The 8,241-nt window shown below is 35.0% G+C and overlaps 1 long non-coding RNA gene across 1 annotated transcript; it reads right to left on the reverse strand.

Moving 5' to 3' along the window:
• Nucleotides 1-4,277: 4,277 nt before the first annotated feature.
• Nucleotides 4,278-5,813, reverse strand: LOC137644849 (uncharacterized). The gene is made up of 3 exons (XR_011045209.1): nucleotides 5,746-5,813; nucleotides 5,286-5,430; nucleotides 4,278-4,779 (listed from the first exon to the last, which is right to left on the reverse strand). It is a non-coding gene; the product is annotated as an uncharacterized lncRNA (long non-coding RNA).
• Nucleotides 5,814-8,241: the final 2,428 nt, after the last annotated feature.

An 8,241-nucleotide genomic window follows, 5' to 3' on the forward strand; every position in this document is an offset into this window, starting at 1 on the left:
TTTCTGGATGAATAAATGGCTTTAATAGATAAAATGAATTCTATATCGTGTAATGGCAAGGATGATAACGGTGGCTGTAAGTATCATAAAGGCGAGTGCACCGACAGGAGTTCATAATAAGACAGAAGGACTGATAGGAGAGTAGCAATGTGGTTAAATTCACTAGCAAAGAGGGTGAAATGATAGTTATTTTTTTTTTTTTTTTTTAATTTGGGACAGTTAAATGAAGAGTTGAGGAAAAAGTTGTACATGAAGTTTGACATGAAAACTGCTTACTAAAAAAAAAACTTATAAATACAATTTTGAAGGTGGTAAAGTTGTATATTGTAGAAGATTGTGGACTGCAGGGGATTTAGATATCTTAAAATAAGAACATGCCAATATATGGAAAAGAGAATGGGCTGATGCAAGAAAGTTCAACACCAGGTTGTACTCTCAGTAATGCATTTTTTAGATTGAGAGCAAAGTACTTGGGTACTTGGTAAATTTTGGATGTTGTTCCTCTATGACGAATATGCCCTAATTTCTTAATTAATTTTAATTTGAAATATGTTTGAGATTTTCATTTTAAGCAATTATCTGCTTTAAAAAGTACTGAACTAATTAGAGCACATTTCCAGTTAACGTCGTCTGCGTTTATGCAAGCGCATGTCCTTTCTTTTTCGCTTGTTCTCCTTTTAGGAAACTAAAATATCAAATACCAAAATTAATGGTCTTCTTACTACCAAAGAACGGCACCATGAACATTTGACACTCACCTCATGAAGTCAAACTTCATGAGGTGACATCATGGAACTCCGCTTACGTGAGCCCACTTCTCCGAGTACTGTATGTATGCGAGATATTTTTTTTTTTTTTATAGAAAATATCTTATACTATGCATAATTAACAGAACCATCCACATTGTATATGCAAGTCCATATGCAGGACATTTGGGGTTTGAGAGAACGTTAGCGGGGAAGTGAATCCTTCTTTTGGTTCGGAATGAGAAAATCAAGGAAAGTACAGTGCTATAAGCCCGAGGGCAACAACGGAAAATAGTCCATTGAGGACAGGAAAGTATATGAAGTGTTGTCATGCTTGTATCCGATTTAAAGAACATAAAAACACTGCACCGGATGCCAGAAAGTGGTATGTGGTTTCTGCTAAGTTTTATAGGATACACATCAAGCGCGGATCCAGCAATTTCAGAAAAGGTGAGGGGGTTGGTGTTGGCATGACCAAGCGGTTGGGGGGCACGGGAAGATGACAAGCAAGTCCGAAAACTGACGCAATCTTAAGCTATTTTTAATGGTTTCGAAATTATTTCACCTGATAATTGAATATCATAAAGTGAAATGCATTATGCAATATCAGCATCCTAATAGAATATATAAAACATTTAAGCAGTAATCTCGACAATTACTGAAGATGTTGATTATTTTGTTTTAGTTTTATCATAGTTTGAAGGTTTTCGTAAAATCCAAGCTTTATTTCATGAAACAGTTTATTTCTTCACATTAAAATTTATCCGAAGAAAAGCTTTTTTTTCCGTTTTCATCTTCCTTCATCCTATCGACTGTACTTTTTTTCTATTTTTATAAAAACCAACAAATTAAAACCTCAACTTCGTTGATGCATATTACATCGAGAACCGGCAAGCTGCTTGAACAATTATAGAATTATTGAGTTTTTATGCCACGTAGATTTGTTAATCATAACACTTCAATATTACAAATCGTAACAACCAAATTATATTGTAACTATGGGGCTTGAAGTCGAGCCCTAAGAAATTCAAAGTATGATTGTAAGTAAGTCGAGGATAAGTGATTCATCATCAAGATCTCAGCATTGTTAATGTTTCTTTATCTCTGAGTGAATCTTAAAATTTTAGGCGATTCTTGACAAATTTACTTTTGAGAAACACACTGGGTCTGGGTCTTCTTCAATTGCACAAAAGAAACATAAATGTCTTAAAAGTTTAATATTTTCGATGATCAATCTATTCTTAAGTATTTTTATTTCCATTCTACCTTGTTACGATCGATAATCTGCCTGGTCTTCAGCTACTGAATATCATCTCGATTTGTTGGACAGGAACTTTCGGTCTATTAAATATATTATTCCTGATCCATATTAACCTCTGGCACTATCGTTCAATTAAGTTTATTATGCATGCTAAGGTGCGTCCACAAGGTCGAAAGTGTCCGTCAAACACAATTGTTACCAGTTAACATTGTGACAGAGGCGTTAATGACGTCAATAACAGGCACCAAGTGGTGTGTCGGACAGTGCCTGTGTTCGTAGAGTTTGATCGTCTGACACTCTCTGGAGTGGCTCTACTTATTTACCGATTTAACTTCAAATTTTAGAAGATTAGGTATCACCTTCCCTGTAAACATGACGAGTTGTAATCCAGTTACGGAGGAAAACTGACTTTGAGATAGAACAGAGGCCCAGTTGCTAATCGGACAGCACTGGAAGGGCCCATGCTTATAAAACATCAAATAAAATGTTTACAATGACAGAAATAAAAGTGTAGCAGCAATAAATAAAATAACGTCAGAACTTCCGAGAAGTGGAATGTCTAAAACTGGTTTACAAGTCGAAAAAAATATGGAATCCATAATAGGTCATTGCAAGGAAGAGCTACGTAAATTGGAGAAATAAAAAGTTGGGAGGTTGGAACAGGAGACCTTTGCACAACCAAATTATGGAGTCTCGATATAATAGTATAGCATAAACAGAATCTGTTTCAATTATGGACACCGACGTCCCATTTGCTCGAAAAAGTGTTTGATCGCGAGGAAAATACGTAATTCGCTCTCTCTCTCTCTCTCTCTCTCTCTCTCTCTCTCTCTCTCTCTCTCTCTCTCTCTCTCTCTCTCTCTCTATACGAGAACATGGGAAACAAATCTTGGAACATTTTATCATCATTGCTGAAACAATTTGGATTTAGTTAACAACACATAATCTGAAGTATGACAAGTCTCAAACAGTTATTTCTTAGAACAATATAGCTTTACATTGCAAGTTAATAACAATAAAATCCTCAGTTTTACTGATAGGTTATTAAAAAGTCAGGCATATGCGCTTCTGTCATGCCTCCAGACGTGCTTCTGGAAAATTGCTTCTTCTCATACATGTGTCCTTCTTAGTTATAAAATGTTTTAAGTTCTACGATAATGTGACGGAACCTTCTCTCGGCCCGTCACAATAAAATGCAAAAAAGCGTTAGGGCCCATCAGTATAAAGTTTTCAAAATCCGATTCAAAATCAATTTGAGTTTCCTTTAAAATGGACGAATGGTTTCCCTTTTCACTCCGTCTTTCCAACTAATCCTTCCATGTGCCATTTCATCGTTCTCAAAAGATCAGGAATAATCATGCTGCATAATTTATTGGATTGTGCTTTTTTTTATGGTGTAGTACGGTTATGATGCTCCCTACATGAAGCTGACAACTACTACTCTATTCCCGAGCACAGATTATGAAAGACGTAGGTAAGTTTCCAGCGAACATCAGCTTCGGACATTTCTTCCGGTCTTTGTCTGGTAAAAAAAAAAGAGTATAAATCCTGGTAGTCAACTTCATCTGGTACCACTGTTTGTTCAATTAAATCGAACCGATTCAATTTCAGTTTACTGAAGAATACCTAAATCTTCAATCATAAAAAAAAAAAAAAAAAAAAAAAATCGCTAGCGTTGGTTATAATCTTTTTAAATAAGAATTCCACCATTAAAATAAATAATTTATTTTTTATTCGTTATTACTTACTAGTAACCTATTTACAGAAATTTCTGTTAGTCAAATCCGATACAAACCGGATTTTCGAAATATCCAATAGAAATTATTATTATTATTATTATTATTATTATTAGCCCAGCTGCAACCCTAGTTGGAAAAGCAAGATGCTATAATCCCAAGGGCTCCAACAGGGTAAAATAGCCCAGTGAGGAAAGGAAATAAGAAATAGATAAATGAAGAAAATAAATTAACAATATATTATTCTAAAAACAGTAACAGTGTCAAAACTGACATGTCCTACGTAAACTATTAACAACGTCAAAAGCAGATATGTCATATATAAACTATAAAAAGACTCATGCCAGCATGGTCAACCTAAAAACATTTGCTCCAACTTTGAACTTTGGAAGTTCTACTGATTCAACTATCTGATTATGAAGATCATTCCACAACTTGGTCAAAGCTGGAATAAAACTTCTAGAATACTGTGTAGTATTGAGCCTCATGATGGAGGAGGCCTGGCTATTAGAATTAACTGTCTGCCTAGTATTACGGACAGGATAGAATTGTCCACGGAGATGTGAATGTAAAGGACGGTCAGAGTTATGAAAAATCTTATGCAACATGCATAATGAACTAATTGAACGACGGTGCCAAAGATTAATATCTAGATCAGGAATAAGAAATTTAATAGACCGTAAGTTTCTGTCCAACAAATTAAGATGAGAATCCGCAGATGGACACCAGACAGGAGAACAATACTCAAAACAAGGTACAATGAAAGAATTAGAACACTTCTTCAGAATAGATTGATCACCGAAAATCTTGTAATGACCATCGATGTCAGGATGCCAGAGAACTCCAAATCAATCAATCAATCTATCCAATTTCAGCAGGATCTCCAGTAATAATGTTAAGAGTAATTTTAGAGACTTTACAGTATTTTTCCCGTAATATTTTCAGCCAAACCCAAATTGTCATGGGTAGGAACCGGTTATAGATTAAGCGAATTCATTCCTTAAAAAAATGTTGCCCTGAAGTCGTGCCATCCAACCTGAAAAGTGTCGATTATTAGAGAGGTTTCTTTAAAAGTTTGGTATACGACCCTACATAAATATACTATATAAAGCCTGTAATATTAAATAGCTAGTAATAGTTAAAATACCAATTTCGTACAACAAGGCATACACCCATATACTTTTAAACTAAGATTATCCATGATTTTAGGATATATAATAAACAAATTTTTCGTAAAAAGCAAACATAGGAAAATTTACTTTGAGTTTGTTATCAACAGGACTTGAGTAAACTGCAAAACCCATAAAAGTAATAAGTTTAACAGGCTTTAAATAAACTGCTGAACCTAAATAAAACTACAAAACAGCTGAACACTTACCGAAATTACACGGAGAGTTTAAAAGCAAGCCTCCCTATAGCGCACGGTAGACAAGGTCTACCGTGCACTATAGGGAACGTCCTCCCACAGTTAGGGGCGCCGCCCCTAATCGGAGAGGACTAGCTTGCTTGGTTATTGAGAAAAAAACAAAAACCTATACTTGCCTTCTAATTCAGAAGAAAAAGGCTTCACCAGATTTCAACGTAATTACCAGTCCGTGTGTAATCAGCAATGATAATACAGATAACACCAGCTCTAATCATGAAAGATGCCCATCCAGATGAGCTTGAATCGCACAGGTAATCTTTCCTGAAAGTATGAGTTAAAGTCAAGGATATTTAAAAACAAAATATATTCAGAATACAAAGAAATAACTTTTAAACCGGAATGTTAAGAACATTTAAAAAAAAATCAGAATACAGACAAATAACTTAAAAACCGGTATGTTAAGGGATTAATTGAATATAACATAGGTCGGCATGTTAAGCCAAGGGTATTTGAAATACATTGTATGTGCAGAAATAACTTAAATCATTAAGTCAACAGACCTCCAATAAACAAACGATACGAAAGTAATAGAAACTTAAACAAGTGAAAATCAACCTAACGTAGTTCCTTACTTACCAATTACCAGAACCTTGGAGAGATATTGTAGACCAGTAACAGGCAACTAGTGGTAGCACCCAGACCCCAACTATTCGGGGTAACGGCAAGGCAACCCGAGAAAACTTCGCTATACCATTTCAAGGACTCTAAACAGAGAAGTCAGTACCTATAACAACGTAACTATCAGTCGCTTGGTCAATTTCTTAAAAAAGAAAACTTTACGTCAGGCGAGAATAAAAGCTATTCTATGATTGAAGCAACTAGGATTTATTACCCGATATAGCTATCATATAAAACTGGAAAGATCCCAACATATTGAAGACTTCGAAAGGTAAGGTGCTCATGAAAGGATATATGACAGCATTGGTAAATGTTTATCAAGCATGCATTGCATTAGTTAATGTATTTTTGAAAGAAAACAAATAAATGTAATATATGTTTTGACCAGATTCATTTTTGAAAAAAGTTGCTCACATACATATGTGCTACCAATCACTGCCATCATATTTCCTCGCATGAACAGAGAGTTTTGGATACACTGTTACTGATACATGCTTCTTATAAAACTGGTATACTGAATTATCATCAAAATTCTTTCTTGATTTATCATTACACTGTAGTTCAATTATTTCCATTTGCATGTCCTCGGGAATTGCTGTCACATCCACAGAAAAAGAAGCAAAGACTTCAATGGCTTATGAATTTTTCTTGAGGTCACCAAATCTTTCTGAAAAATCCTCTCGTAGGACTGCCAACTTGTCACCATACTTCTGATACTGAAGGTTGCTAGTGTCATGGTTTTTCTGATTTGTGACTCCCACGGACACAATTTTATCTGGAAGCCTTTGATCAGTGAGAACATCTCATTTACTAGTTGATCTTTATACCAAATCTTAGCAGAAATATATAATTCTCAAAATGTTTTGCTTGCAAGTTTTCTAAAGCAAATCACAAAACTGCAACATAAACGACTTAGAGTAACAGTCATCACAACTTAACCACAACAAATGAAGTCATAAATTTCACAATGGAGGCTGGTGAGGCAGCACTCAGCAGTACTGTCAGGCGGAAACACACGTATCATACTAGAGTACATGTATCATACGTGTCAGACTCATAGACAAACAACAAAGGGTCATTCAATCTATTATGTACAAATAATTAAAAATTTTATGTAATATGTTATTTTCTGTTCTTATACAATATAATTAAAATCTGTACATTATTGAATGAAATAGAAAAGAAGATAGCAAAATTATTACACAAGGATATTAAATAAGTCAAAACTTCGGTGGGTTCTAGTTGGTAACACACACACACACACTCTCTCTCTCTCTCTCTCTCTCTCTCTCTCTCTCTCTCTCTCTCTCCGAGGGCCGCATTATAGCTTATTTATCTTTATGAGAAAGGGCCGCAGCGAAAGCCTTCGAGGGCCGCAGGCTGCACAGGGCTGGTCTAGAATTGAGAAATAATGGGATAAAATCGGTCATACACTTGATGAAAATTTAATATTTCAGTGACCGCACATAGGCCTTCATCTAATGGCTTAGTAGATTCTCGTAATAGGGGAGTTGTGTTAATTTTATGATACTTAGTGGCCGGTGACCCCAGTCATTGGCACGCCATGCTTCCTATAGCTAAGCTAGCTTTGAACACTGCTTGTAATACATCGCCTTGAAACAGCTCTTTCTTTTTAGTGTATGGGTAAGATCCTGTATTACCATATAAGGTTTTAACTAATGCACTGTAATTGTCAAGTGGCCTTTTTCCTCTTAATAAGGATAGAAGGGACTCTTTAGCTATGGTAAACAACTCTTCTAGGAGAATGGCACTCTGAAATCAAACCATTGTTCTCTAGTCTTAAGTAGTGCCATAGCATCTGTACCATGTTCTTCCTCTGTCTTGGGTTGGAGTTCTCTTGTTTGAGGGTACACCCGGGCATATTGTTCTATCTTACTTCTCTTCCTCTTGTTTTGTTACAGTTTTTATAGTTGATATAGGAAATATTTATTTTAATGTTATTACTGTTCTTAAAATGTTTTATTTTTCTTTTTTTTCTTTCCTTACTGGGCTATTTTCCTTGTTGGAGCCCTTGGCCTTATAGCATCCTGCTTTTCCAACTAGGGTTGTAGCTTGGTAAATAATAATAATAATAATAATAATAATAATAATAATAATAATAATAATGGATAAGATCCTGTATTACCATTTTCGGTACTGATAAGTCCGCAACAATTGCCGATGTACTCAGCTAAACAGTATTATGTGTATTTGTTAAATATGTTACAGAAAGTAATGAGCACCGCTGAAATGTTTTTTTTTTTTTTAAAAGAGCTAATAAAAAAAAAAAAAAAAAAAAACAGATCAAAATATGAGGAACAGTTCAGAAACACGCCGATTAAGGTATTTGTAGACGATCATGTGTGTTTGAAATAATTACAACCCTGAAAGAACAAACCAGAATAAGCATATTTGGGTCCGTAACCAATAAATATGATAAAATCTACCGCACTT

This window comes from Palaemon carinicauda, chromosome 8 (genome assembly GCF_036898095.1).
Source record: "Palaemon carinicauda isolate YSFRI2023 chromosome 8, ASM3689809v2, whole genome shotgun sequence".
NCBI classification, from domain to species: Eukaryota; Metazoa; Arthropoda; class Malacostraca; order Decapoda; family Palaemonidae; genus Palaemon; species Palaemon carinicauda.